We start from the raw sequence: 14,299 nt of genomic DNA on the forward strand, positions 1-14,299 counted from the left end.
TAGTTATAGTCTCGTAGTAAGGGTAAAGGGTATCAGTCCAGCACATTTCTGGCATTGATGGCTCAATAACTCCTGCATGGATGCCATGCACCACACATATTAGGCACTAAGTGACGTGGGGACAACCAAGGAATGTTCAATGGGCACATAATACCTACCTGAAGCATGCTGTCAAACTTAGCTTCTTCTATGTGCAGACGGTCTGGGGACAAATGACAAGGTCAGCTGGGTACCGATGGGTTATTGGTAGTTTTAATATAATGCATAGTGTTGTGATATATCTCACTCAGCGTTCCAGGCAGTTGCATCAGTGCTGGGAATTTCTGCAGTAAGTCCTAATACTCACTGCATATGACTTATACAAGCTTCAGCATGGCCACATGCATTGGTGCAGTTCGTCGGAAACCTGAGGTTGTTAAGCTGGTGACACTGTCAACTAGCTGAGCATTCACCATGACTGCTAACAGTTGGTAGTAGGTTACAAAAGCCACCCCTACTATGGATTTTGACATGTCCACAATTCCACAATTGTAAAGCCCCACACCTGGTCATACTGCAATCCGAGATCCAGCTTGATCCACAGTGTACCATACATTAGTATGCTAGCATTATTATTTGTGTTCAGGCAGAAGGTGGTTGGTGGTCACTTGCTGTGTAACTGCATGTGCAGAAATATGCATAGATCCAACCCAGTGTCCATCAGATATTTTTGTCTGGACTTGTAGTCACTTATGAACAGGTGCCGCGACACAGCCTGGCAATCGACTGACTTGCCTACATCTGATTGCCAGTGGCATTTGGGTGGTGCAAGGCATAGTATATTTAAGCACTTTGTTTCCAGATCTTTTGTGCTGCCAATAGATAGACGTTTTACTTGTCCCAGACATTGCAGATGTAGTTGATAAAGTCAGCCTTGGCTGCTAGAACATCGCAATCAAATTGTGTAACCACGGACAATGACATGTTGCTACCTGATGCTGTCACTGCACTTACCAGTGTAGGCATTATTGCATTGAATATTTTATCAGCTAATTCAGCCACTGCACCCAAGACTACATCAGTTGGACCTGCTATAATAGCTTTCACTTGAAATGGCAGGTGACACTCCAAAATGTACGCATTAAGACTATAAGGCACGGTACTAGTATCAATCTTACTCCAAAAGTGTCAAAAATATTGTGATGGTCACTTGTCACCAATATCTTCTCATGCTAAACTTTGCCTGATTCATTTCTTTTGCAATGCAGACGCCCTACAAACCAGATATTAATCTCATAAGCATCCATCATAGGTGGAGCAGTGATTCCGTCTTCAATTTCCGTGGTGTATTTATGGTCCAGCTGGCTTACCATGATCACAAATTTGGTGAAATCCACTGTAATCCCCACATAGAGAAAACTTGCTTCCACTTGCATGAACCACAATGCTGGATTATATGGCCAACCACACTTTTCTGACATGACATACTGAAATCTTTGATCAAGGCAGTCAGGTAGACACAGTATTTCTTGATTTCTGAAAAGCATTTGATTCAGTACCATGCCTATGCTTATTGTCAAAAGTATGATCACATGGGGTATCAAATGAAATTTGTGACTGGATTGAGGACTTCTTGGTAGAGAGGACACAGCCTTGGATGGAGAGTCATCATCAGATGTACAAATTACTTCAGGTTTGCCCCCGGGAAGTGCGTTGCGACCCTTGCTGTTCATGTGGTATAACAATGACCTTGCAGACAATATTAACAGTAACCTCAGACTTTCTGCAGTTGATGAGTTGTCTACGATGAAGTACTGTTTGAAAGAAGCTGCATAAATATTCAGTCAGATCTTGATAATATTTTAAAGTGTTGCAGAGATTGGCAACTTACTTTAAATTTCCAAAAACGTAAAATTGTGCACTTCACAAAACGAAAAAACATAGTATCGTATGACTATATTATCAATGAGTCACTACTGAAATTGGCCGACTCATACAAATATCTAGGTGTAATGCTCCGTAGAGATATGAAATGGAATGATCACTTAGCCTCAATTGGGAGTAGAGCAAGTGGTAGACTTCAGTTTAGTGGTAGATTGCTGGGAAAGTGCAACCAGTCTACATAGGAGATTCTTACAAATCACTAGTGCAACTGGTTCTAGAATATTGCTCAAGTGTGTGGGAGCCATACCAAATAGGATTAACAGGGGATATTGAACACATGCAGAGAGGGGCAGCATGAATGGTCACAGATTTGTTTGATCCATGGCAGAGTGCCAAAGAGATACTGAAGAAACAGAACTGGAAGACTCTTGAAGATAAACGTAAACTATCCAAAGAAAGTCTGTTAACAAAGTTTCAAAAACTGGCTGTAAATGATGACTCAAGGAATATATCACAACCCCCTGCATATAGCTCACATAGGGATCATTAGGATAAGATTAGAATAGTGCATGCACAGAGGTATTCAAACAATTGCTCTTCCTGTGCTCCATACAGAATGGAAAGGGAAGAAACCCTAATAACTGGTACAATGGGACATACCCTCTGCCATGCACCCCGTGGTGGTTTCCAGAGTATGAATGAAGATGCAGATGTAGAAGGATGGTAAGGATACAGTGAGCTGAGAGACTGAGGTACAGGCTCAGTTAATTATTCCATCATGTTATGACAGTTGCCCAGAAAGAAAGGCACCGGAATTTTTTTCCTTCAACAATTCTTTATTGAACATAGTGTGAATTACATGGTGTTTTATCTACACACCTTATTTTTCCACATAATCTCCATCCCATTCAATGGCCTTCCTCCAGTGTGAAACAAGGGCGTGTATGCCCTGCCGGTACCAGTCCTTGTCCTGGTGGCCAGAGCCAATGCTTCCTATGTGAATCACCTCATCATTGTCTTCAGAGTGTCTTCCATGACTGGCATCCTTTAATGCCCCAAACATCAGCTCACAGCAACATGTCAGGTGTAACAAGCATGGATGGTCTCCCCGACTGCTGCAAATCGTGGAGCTCCACCGAATTGCTTTCCGATGACCTAACCCTCCATGCCTAGCATAAATGTCTTGTACTTCCAGTGTTATTGTGTGCTCAAATTGCATTAGGGTAACCAGTGCCTGATTAGTCATAAATAAGAAGCTTTCCAATCAATTACCATGCATGTTGTAATCAAGGTGCCTGGCATACAAAACATGACACTCTTGTACAAGAACAATTCTCAAACTTTATCATCCAAAGAATAAGCACAATGCCATTACAAAACAGCACCTCTGCTGGCTGATGTGGAAATATTTGATGCTGTGATATAAACATGCAATTGCAACACCACATGACACTGCACTACACTGAGAAGTGATTGTCTTGGTTCTAAACTTCATCCAATTTCTATTATTGCTATAAAATAATACTTTTGACAAAAGATGTTTTACTACACTATATGTTATTTGAATATAATAATATGTGCACAGTGAGCATAGTGATGTGATGATCTCAGGTGAGGGACACTTGATATTGTGGTCATCAGTGCCCTGACGAAAAGTCAGCATGCTAATCTCATGGGTGGGGACATAGGCTGTCCCCACACGTGGAGCTGTTTATAATGTATTTAAGTCTGCCTCCCTTCCCCAGCAATTTAGGGATGAGGAAGACAGTTCACAAAATTTCACCACCCTCGTAACACTGGAATCAGTATCTGCGAGGATGGTGGGCAGATCTCCATCGAGATTGAGGGCTGCCCTAATATCAGTATATAGGACACAAATTGCCAAAATATGCTGAACTGAAAGTGGCACGCCGCTAACTTCACAGAGTGGTGGATCCTCCCACTGGAGGAGGAAGCCATGTGTTAAAGGGCTATGTCCAATGCGCAGTCTGGTAAGCAGAACCTCCTTCCAGGAGTGGGGCTGACATGAAGTCTGCCATGCCTTTGTGTTCGATTTGAGTGACCACTGTTTGTTTTCTGTCACCTGCAACCATTCAGTCTCCCGTTGATGCTTGATGCACCTGTCGGAAAATGAGATGATAGCATGCAATGGGATGGGATGTTGATGGACAGCACCGTCCTGACATGCTACGTTGACAGCTTTGTTGGTCATGTCATTTCCCTGTATCCTGATGTGGCCAGATACCCAGCAAATGATCACCTCCTAGCCACGATGTTGGAGCCACTGTAAGGAGTCATGGATGAGTTGAATCAGCTGGTCTACTAGACACATTTGGTGAAGTGCTTGCAGTGCACTAAGCAAATCAGAAGAGACAATAAACTTTGTACAGTGATTTTTGTGAACCCTCTCCAGTGCATCAGAATGCCATATAAATCCGCATCATAATTTGTAAATTGTTCTGGAAGGAGCGCTTTAAAAACCCTATCAGGTAAAACAGCAGAACAACCAAGGACATTCTCTTGCTGGGATCCATCTATATAAACAATGATCAAACTGTGGTATGTATTTAAAATGGACAAGAACAAAGTTGTAAAAACATAATCTGGAGTACAAGTTTTCTTGTATTGTGTCAAGCTTAAAATCACTTTGGGACTCTGAAAATGCCAAGGCGGCAATGTGTTCCGTCGCTGGCTATGTGTTTTGATGCCTGATAGATCCAGACGCCTGAGACAGTCTATAGCATATATCCCAAATGACTTGGTCACATGAGGCCAGCTCCTGAACAGCCATTCAAAGATGGGTTGGACCACTGAACTAAATCCCTATGACTGAGATGACACTGAGATTTTTGCCGAATCCAGAGTGGTGGTTCATCGACCTCTACACACACACTTGGAACTGGGCTGGTCTGAAAGTCTCCAGTGGATATCCGAATGCCTTCATGGTGGACAGCATCTAAAATTTTCAGGTAGGAAGTACGGACTGACCCATATACTGTGCTGCCATAATCTAAATGTGATCAAGCAAATGTCCTATAAAACTGCAGGAGGCAGGACCTGTCAGCTCCCCATGTTTTTCCACTAAGTCATTTCAAAATATTCAATGACTGGAAGGCCTTTGTTCATAGGTCTTTCAGGTATGGGAGCCAAGTTAATTTCGAGTCAAATAATAAACCCAAAAAGTGCACAGTTTCTTGAAAACGTAAAATGTTATCCCCCATTGTGAGCAATGGTTGGGTAAAACTTTGAAGAGCACAGTTAAAAGCAACACATGTAGTCTTCACTTGTGAGAACTGAAAACCAGTTGTCCTGGCTCAGGTTTCCAGCCTCCTCCCAAGCCATGGGGTACTGCCCATCAAACCAGACCAGATCTGATTGAAACAAGAGAGGAGCTGTCCTTTTGCTTCAGGGCCCAGATAATGAAGCATGGAATAATGGATCTCATCAGGTCCTGGAGCAGTGTCTCTGGCTGTAGACAAAGCTGATTCCAGTTCCCACATGGAGAGTGGAATATTGTAGACTTCCTCATTATGCAAGAAGAAACTGAGCTTCCTCATCCCCACAGTCCTACAGAACACCTGAAAAGTAGGAGTTGGCTGGATGACTTAGTGGGTGCAAAGAAGTGTTCAACTAAAACCTGTGTCATGTCTTCTGGAATGTCCACCAAGACCCCATTACTTGACAAGGCCATAAGGGGACACGTACTGCCCTTGCCAGAAATTTGTTGGATCTCACAAGTGATATGGGCCACCGTCTCCTGTGCACAGTCCTTTTGCTCAAAAATAGCCTGTCGACTGTACTGCAACCAATTTGCCCTTTGTATCATCCACCTGCGTGGTCTCCTGTCAGCCACAGTCTTAGTCAGCAGATGGATCCACACTGGGAAGTGGACACTAGATTGTAAATCTGTAGCCACTTCCCACTGAACTGAGTCAGCGATAGCCGTGGTACAAAAACAAAAGTCAATGGCTGAAGAAGGCTCTGTAGCTGTGGAAAAGTGTGTCATTCAAAAGACAGATATTCTCAGAATGGACAAGTAGCTTGATCATCTGACCCCTGGAGCAAGTGATAGTTGAGCCCTACAGCACATTGTGTGCATTGAAGTCCTCCACAATTGGAAATGGGCATGGGAGTGCCTGGAAGAGTTCTGCCAGTGTGTCTACATCCTAAGCGTCATTAGGTGGAAGGTACAAAGAAAACACTGTGACATAAAAGGTATGAGGACTTTCATAGCAATTGCTTGCATGGTCAGGGTAAGAGGGACAGGAGAGAAGTGGCATCTGTTATCAATGAAAACAGCCACTCCACCTTTAGCCCTGTCTCCAGTAGTATCATGCTTTCTGCATGGGTGGTGACCCCGTAATGCAGGTGTGTCGGTGACTTTAAGATGTATTTCTTGTATGCAGATGCAGAATGGTTTCTCCTAGACCAGGAGCTGTAATACTTTCAAATGTGAGTGATAATCATTTAAATTCCACTGCAACACAGAAGTCCCTGCGGAAGCCATTGTTTAACAAAGGTTGTTTTTGTCTGTCTCCCTTGGAGGTGGTGATGTACCAGGGACGTCAGGGAGAAAGTTAGACTGTTCCCAGCTCCCCATGTCCTTTGACTGGAAGTCCGTAACCCCAAAAGCATAGTCCCCTTAGAGAGGGAAAGAGCTTGCCGATCCGAAGGTTTAACTACCACTTTCTTGGACTTGGAACTACTTTTTGAAGGATGCTTTTCTTTATTAATGGGAGGAGGTAGTTGTTTGGGTTGCAGGGATGCCTTAGTACAGGTACATTGACAATGACATGTGTTCATACTTCAATCTGTGATCTGAGTTTGTGTGGAGGCATCACCCTCAGCGATTAGCATCTTAAGGGCTGATGTGAAAGAAGTAGCAAAACCAGGAGGTTGCATAGCTTTGAAAGCTTTTTTAGCTTTACCATAGGCTATGCGCCTTTGACTTACAACTCGCTGAATTTTCTTTTCCTCGCTGTAAACCTCACACTTTCTGCTCCACACTGGGTGATCCCCAGAGCAGTTTACACATTTTGGAGGAAGTGTACAAGAATTGCCTGATTCGTGAGCTGAGCCTCCACTATTGCAACATGTAGCCCTCCCATTACACACCATAGTGGTATGGCCAAATCTTTGACATTTGTAGCATCAGACTGGGTTAGGAACAAATGGGCAAACCTGAAGATAGGTACAGCCTGCAAGGATATGTTCACATAATTCTGCAGCACTGAACGACTGAACATTATGTTGCTGATTTTTCCAATTTGCCATTGACTCTCTTCATATAGTTCTGCACTTCCGTGATGCCCACATTTTTCCATTCTTCATGTAGCTCTGTGGGGTCCACCTCTATCATATAGGAACAGGTAACCACTAAAGTTAAGGGTGTTATGCAACTCAGCCTCGACTAGGTAGTCACCTAAGGCCTTGCATCCCAGGAGCTTGGATATTTAGTTTGAATTAGCAGTTCCACTTTTTTGAGGCCCAGCGATACCTTCCAATTCCTTGTGAATATACAAAGAGGAGTCCTTCTCAAAAGTTCCCCCAGTTTGCTTGATTACAAAGAAAGTGTTATGGCTCACTAATACCCTCTTAGTATGATTCTGAGACTTCTTTTTGGGAGAACTGACCAACCAAGCTATCTTTAATGAGTGTGTGTAAGTACTGCCTGATGGTACACCCAGCCTGTCATGAGTAGTAGTTTGATGGGACCATTCCATAGGGATCCCTTAAGGCACTAGGGAAACAAACATCAACACAGGCAGAGCCCTGCATGCTTGGGCAAGCCTTATGCAACTGGGAGGTGGTAGGTGCCCTAGAGGTTGCCCGCTAGAGATTGTTTTACCTCAACAGCCATTCACCTCATCAGCAAGTAGCACACCTTGAGGTTGAGGGTTTTTTATAGGGATGCGTACCTTCCTCACAGTCCAGGAAGTGAAGCCAAAACCCCTGTTCTCCAAAATACACAACATTCCACTGCTGCACCGCACAGTGGTCGCTGAAGCCTGCCCAAAGCTTATGGTGACAGAGGGCTGGCAGCACTTACTAGTCCCCAGCTCATGAAACCTGGAGGCGACAAGCCCGCACTCAGGAAATGAATGCTGAGCCTCCGAGGGGCACAGTGAACAACTTGAACTTAAGGTTAGCCTATAGTAGATTGCATGGTCTGTTAGGGAGAATGACTTACGAATGAAGGGAACATTGTTTTCTCAACAAAGTACCTAGCATTATCCTTTCTTACTTCTTTCTAATAGTGAATTCTTCACATTTACACTGAAACTTCTATAAATTAAACTTGACTTTCTTACATTCACTCTTCTAAAAAAAAAAGTTTAATGAAGTCGTCAAATGGATCCCTGCAGAATTTCTGAGTCTCTTGCAGCAGTTCAGGGCCTAGCACTTTCATCGCCATGTGCATCATATTTGATGAACATCAGTTTTTCCGTTTTTGCCATGAGCGTCACATTTGATCATACAAGGGTTCGTGAGTATTTGCCTGTGGTGCATACATGATCACACCTGCATTGAAAGCAAATGGGCATCACATTATTCTGGCCAATAGTAAAAGTATTGTGATGTTGGTTTTGTAGTGGCAGCAATAGATGACAGGCAATTGTTACCTGTTTACGATGCAGTGTCAGCACATGTTCATGTTGGCACTGACATTTTGTTTACATGTGTGGCATTGTGTTGTGCTTGTTTCCAGTAAGATTTTGTGGATGTTAGGTGAAAAATGGATTCACAAGAGGAGAGAATCTGAAAATGGTTGGAGGAATCAAGTTTATCTGATGAATCACTGTTCGGAATTGCTCATTCCTTGAGCAAGAGTAGTAGTGAAGATTAAGTAATTCCTTTGAAGAAACAAAAGGTAGACATGCAAGTTTCAAATATCACATCTGCAAATGGTGCAAACAAAGTTTCATCTTCCACCTGCTCTAGAAGTTTCAGCAAGTGGGGTCAACTGGCTGTTGCATGCATCTTCAATTTCAGCTGATAGTGCTGTCTGAAGATGGCCTACGGATAAGCCAAAACCGTTCATTTTAATAAAGTGCCATTGCAATGTAGACTGTTTTTTCACTGATTTTATATAGATTACAAGACTGCTGCTTCCTGAAAATGTTACCAAACATTTTAAATACTGAGAAGTCTACTAAATGTGAGTATAAGAGAGTAGTTAATCTACCAAAAAATTATCATTTTAGGAAACTGCTCAAAGATATGAACAGAAGAGACATTCACAGTGCTTATGATATGAATTAAAAATACAACACATTCATTAACAAAGTCATTACCTTGTTTGAAAAATGTTCCTTCTAAAAGTAATTCAGATTAAAGAGAACTCTGCTACAAAATCATTGATTAGTCAAGGAATAAAGGTATCTTGTAGGACAAAAAGGGACTGTATCTGTCAGCCAGGGACAGCTTCAATGTTAATTGTTCAGCTTATTACAAGGAGTACTGCAGAATATTATGTAATCATGCAGCTAAGAAAATTCACTATGAGAAGAATGAAGCAACATCATCCAACAAAATAAAAACAGTATGGGACATAGTAAGAGATAAGTCTGGTACAACTAAAAAGGAATAGGAGCAGATAGTTCTACAAACAGATGATTCATTGGTTACAGATGGATGTAGTGTGGTAAATCTCTTTAATAAGTACTTTATACGAGGGTTGCACCAAAAGTAATGTTCCCATATTTTTAACAAATAGAAAACATTGTTTATTGTTATTAATTTATATATTGTTGAAAAGTTTACAATTTTGTCTATTTTTCAACATAGTCTCCATTTTTTCTGACACACTCTTGAAGACGGTGCTGCAGCTTTTGTATTCCTAAGTCTAAGAAGTCTCCCGCCAACCTGTTGAGCAAGCATTTGACCTCTGCTCAGACTTCATCATCGCTCTTGAAGCGTTTGCCACCTAAGTGTTCCTTTAGCTTGGGGAAGAGGTGATAATTGCTGGGGACTAAGTCCAGACTGTATGGGCGGGTGGGGCATAACAGTCCACCCAAATTTCTTCAGAAGCTCCTGTGTTTGATGAGTGATGTGGGGTCAAGCATTGTCATGAAGAAGCACTACTCACCCCTTCAGTCATTCTCTCCACCTATTCTGGATTGCTCGCTGGAGTTTGGTCAATGCTTCACAGTATCTGTCTGAGTTTGTTATCCCAGGTTGCATAAAATCAATGAGGAGAACCACCTTCCGATCTCAAAACACAGTCACCATGACCCTTCCTGCCGACTGTGTTTGTTTGAATTTCTTTGGTAGAGGTGAACTGAGATGTGAGAAACCGGATTACTGCTTGAACCTCACACTTGGCGGGAGCGGAGCAGTGATTAACACTTCCATCTCTGACAGCTGCGAAGCCAACACTGAGTGACGTAGCGAATTGTGGACGGGAGGGATCGAGAGTGTGGGAACCACTGTGCATGGCACTGTTGTCATCCTCTCATCATCATCAATGCTCAAGTCACCCTATGTGGCATCACACGCAATAAGACTTGCAACACAGTGACTGAACTTCCCCAGATGGGGCCTCCCGGCTAGCCATGTCATACAATCATTTCATTTTTTTTTTTTTCATTGGATAATAAACTAAAAGCTACAAATATGTCCTGTGATTTTTCAAAGGAAGTTGGCTCCATGAACCACAACATCATTTTAAGTAAATTATAATATCATGGTGTCATAGGCAATACTGCAAAATGGTTCATGTCACATCTCACAAGCAGGTAAAAAATGATGTAAGTAGAGAGACTAGCAAATTAAGCTATCAGTCATCATCAGAATGGGAATTAATTCTGTGTGGTACTCCGCAAGGGCCCATGATGGAGTGGTGAGGCTGGGATTTGGGGGAGGGCACCAAACAGCAAGGTCATCGATCCCATTGGATTTGATATGGATGAGGAAGGAAATTGTCATGCCCTTCAAAGGTACCATCCTGGCATTTGCCTGAAGCGATTTGGGGAAATCATGGAAAACCTAAATCAGGATGACTGGACATGGGTTTGTACTGTCATCCTCCTGAATACAAGCTCAGTGTGCTAATTATTACACCATCTCACTTGGCCATTGCTTTGTCTTGTGTACATTAATGGTGTCTAGTAAACTGCACTGCCAGAGCAGAGTTTGTTTTGTTTTCAGATGATACAAGTATTGAAATAAATAGCAAATCAAGCATAATTTTAGAAATGCAGGGTCATGAGATTTTCATGAACATTAATAAATGCTTTTTAGTCAACTTAAATAAAATCAAACAAGGGAAATTCCAAATTGGAATATCAACAATGTAAGGAAAAGATAGGTTGCTACTTATGATAAAAATGACACGTTAAGTTGCAAACAGGCACAATTAAAAGACACTAACAGTTTAGCTTTCAGCCACACCCCTAATCAGAAAAAGATGAGAAACACACACACACACACACACACACACACACACACACACACACACACACACACACACATATGCACACACACATTCATTCACACAAGCAACCTCACCTCATGCACAAATGACCATGTGTGTTTCACTTTCTTTTTCTGGATAAGGCTGTGGCCAAAAGCTAATGTGTAAGTGTCTTTTAATTGTGCCTGTCTGTGACTTAACATGTCATCTTTATGGTGAGTAGCAATATATCTTTTCTTTACATTACAGTCAACTTACTGTCATTAAACTTTAAAAAGACTCAATGACTGTATTTCTGAACACAAAGGTTTTTCACTGAGCATATACATAAAGTATGAAAAAATGCAGATAGAAGACGCTGACAGGGTTAAATTTCTGGGATTACAACTTGATGATAAATTTACCTGGGGGCAGCATACCACAGAACCATCAAAACATTTAAGTAAATCCTGATTTGAAGTGAAAATGTTATCAGACACAGGTGACATAAAAATAAAAAAGGTGGCATAGTTTGCTTACTTTCTTTCCATAGTGTCATATGGTATCATATTTTGGGGTAAATCTTAAAGTCAAACAAATGTTTTCATTGTTGAAAAGCACATAATGCACATTATTTGCAGTGTGATTCCACAGATATCCTGTAGAAGCCAGTTCAAGTTACTGTGTATACAGACTACTGTACCTCAGTATAAATATTTTGTAATGAAATCTGTAGTAAATTATATATATCTGTATCCAACAAAAAGTTCAGGTCACAAAATCAGTACTAGGAAAAAGAAAAATCTACTTAAAGATTCAATGACTATTGCTGTAGTTCATTAATAGGTTCACTGTTCAGGAACACACATTTTGAATAACTTGCCAACAGCCATAAAAAGATAAGCTACAAATATAGTTGAGTTTAATGGGAGTCTGAAAGACTTATACATGGCCAGTTCCTCCAATGGTAAATTTTCAAACAGAACCAGTTGAAGCACTGTATGTATTATTAACAAGATTGTTACTACCAGGTGTGGCTCTTGGTCTCCATACTGTGGAAGGCTGCAACATTTATCAATCAGAACTTGCCTAGATATGATGCTATGCTACAGGTCAATCTGTCACCACAACCAAGTTTTCTACTAAATAACATCAACTGCCAACTCCAAGGTAAAATCTATAGGCAGCTTATTTATCCCCAAACATCACATTTCCTGACAGTTTACCACAACAAATCGTACTAAAAGACACGTTTTAGAGAGATCTTTAATGTGGTGTATGTTAGCTTCATTGCATGCTTAAAGTTTTTCATGTTCATTTCTGAACCTCAAACATTTAATGTTTTGTGCACTCAAACCGCAGTGTTTGTGAGTTCACATGATGATGCAGTGATGTTTCTAGACCTTACTAAAGCCTTTGACTCGGTAAACCATGAGTTACTTTTAAGTAAACTTGAGTCATACAATGTAAATGCCGCATCCATGCAATTGCTGGCTACATATTTATTTAACCGCATGCAGTGTACAATGCTGACTTACAAAATCAATAATCAGATCATTAATTTTCAGTCCAAATATGAGACAGTCACACAAGGTGTACCCCAGGGCTCAATTTTGGGCCCTTTCCTTTTCCTAGTGTACATAAATGATATAGAGCAACCTTTCAACTCCCAATTGGTAACCTATGCAGACGATACCTCACTGTTATTTCTTGGTAAACAAAATGATGAGTTAACGTTGGTAGCCACTGAGGGACTACAGCAAATAACTACTTATTTCCAAGATCAAGGTTTGAAAGTTAATATCAGTAAATCTCAGTTATTGCCATTTAAACTTACAAACTCACACCAAACCTCTATCAGTAACATAGGTGGAATTGAAGTAGTGGACACAGAAGGCTGCAGATTTCTAGGTATTCACCTAGATGAAAATCTAAGATGGGTAAACCATATCAAATTTTTATGCAATAAAATCAGCAGTTCATTACATCTAATCAGCCAGTTATCAAAGGTAGTTCCACATCAGACATTAAAAACAATTTATTATGGAACCATTTTTCCACAGATTAATTACGGGATAGAGATATGGGGTTGTGCTGCCGACATACATATGAACAGAATATTAACCCTACAGAAAAGAGCAATCAGAATTATCCATGGATTAGGGTATAGAGATTCATGCAGGGAAATCTTTGTCCATCATAAATACCTAACAGTCTACTCACTGTATCTTTACAAATTAATTATATTTTTTGTGACACATCAAAACAAAGAAACAAAGTGCTCTGATATGCATGCCTATAATACAAGAAATAAAGACTGCTACTACAGACAAAGAACAAAATTAAAAACAACAGACCATAGTCCATGCATTAGTGGTCAAATATGGTACAACAGATTACCGAGCTCTATAAGGTGCCACAAAGGGAACTTATTCAAAGTGAAACTGAAACATTTCTTGATTGACAAATGTTTATACTCTTTAAGTGAATATTAATATTAAACTAAAATAAGTTATTGTGTATATATATATATATATATATATATATATATATATATATATATATATATATATATATATATATATGATATGAATATAACAGAGGGAAACATTCCACGTGGAAAAAATATATCTAAAAAGAAATATATCTAAAAAGAAAGATGATGAGACTTACCAAACAAAAGCGCTGGCAGGTCGATAGACACACAAACAAACACAAATATACACACAAAATTCAAGCTTTCGCAACAAACTGTTGCCTCATCAGGAAAGAGGGAAGGAGAGGGAAAGACGAAAGGATGTGGGTTTTAAGGGAGAGGGTAAGGAGTCATTCCAATCCCGGGAGCGGAAAGACTTACCTTAGGGGGAAAAAAGGACAGGTATACACTCGCACACACACACATATCCATCCACACATACAGACACAAGCAGACATATATATATATATATATATATATATATATATATATATATATATATATATATATATATATATATATTGTACTAAACTTGTAAAAAAATGCTATGACGTTTGCAAAAGACA

General features: G+C 40.5%; 1 protein-coding gene across 3 annotated transcripts in view; it reads right to left on the reverse strand.

Annotated features, from left to right (window-relative positions):
• Positions 1-14,299, reverse strand: part of LOC126262906 (V-type proton ATPase 116 kDa subunit a 1-like) — a 253,157-nt gene that overhangs the window by 98,737 nt on the left and 140,121 nt on the right. The gene's annotated exons all lie outside the window — the stretch shown is intronic.

Source organism: Schistocerca nitens, chromosome 6 (assembly GCF_023898315.1).
Source record: "Schistocerca nitens isolate TAMUIC-IGC-003100 chromosome 6, iqSchNite1.1, whole genome shotgun sequence".
Classification (NCBI taxonomy): Eukaryota; Metazoa; Arthropoda; class Insecta; order Orthoptera; family Acrididae; genus Schistocerca; species Schistocerca nitens.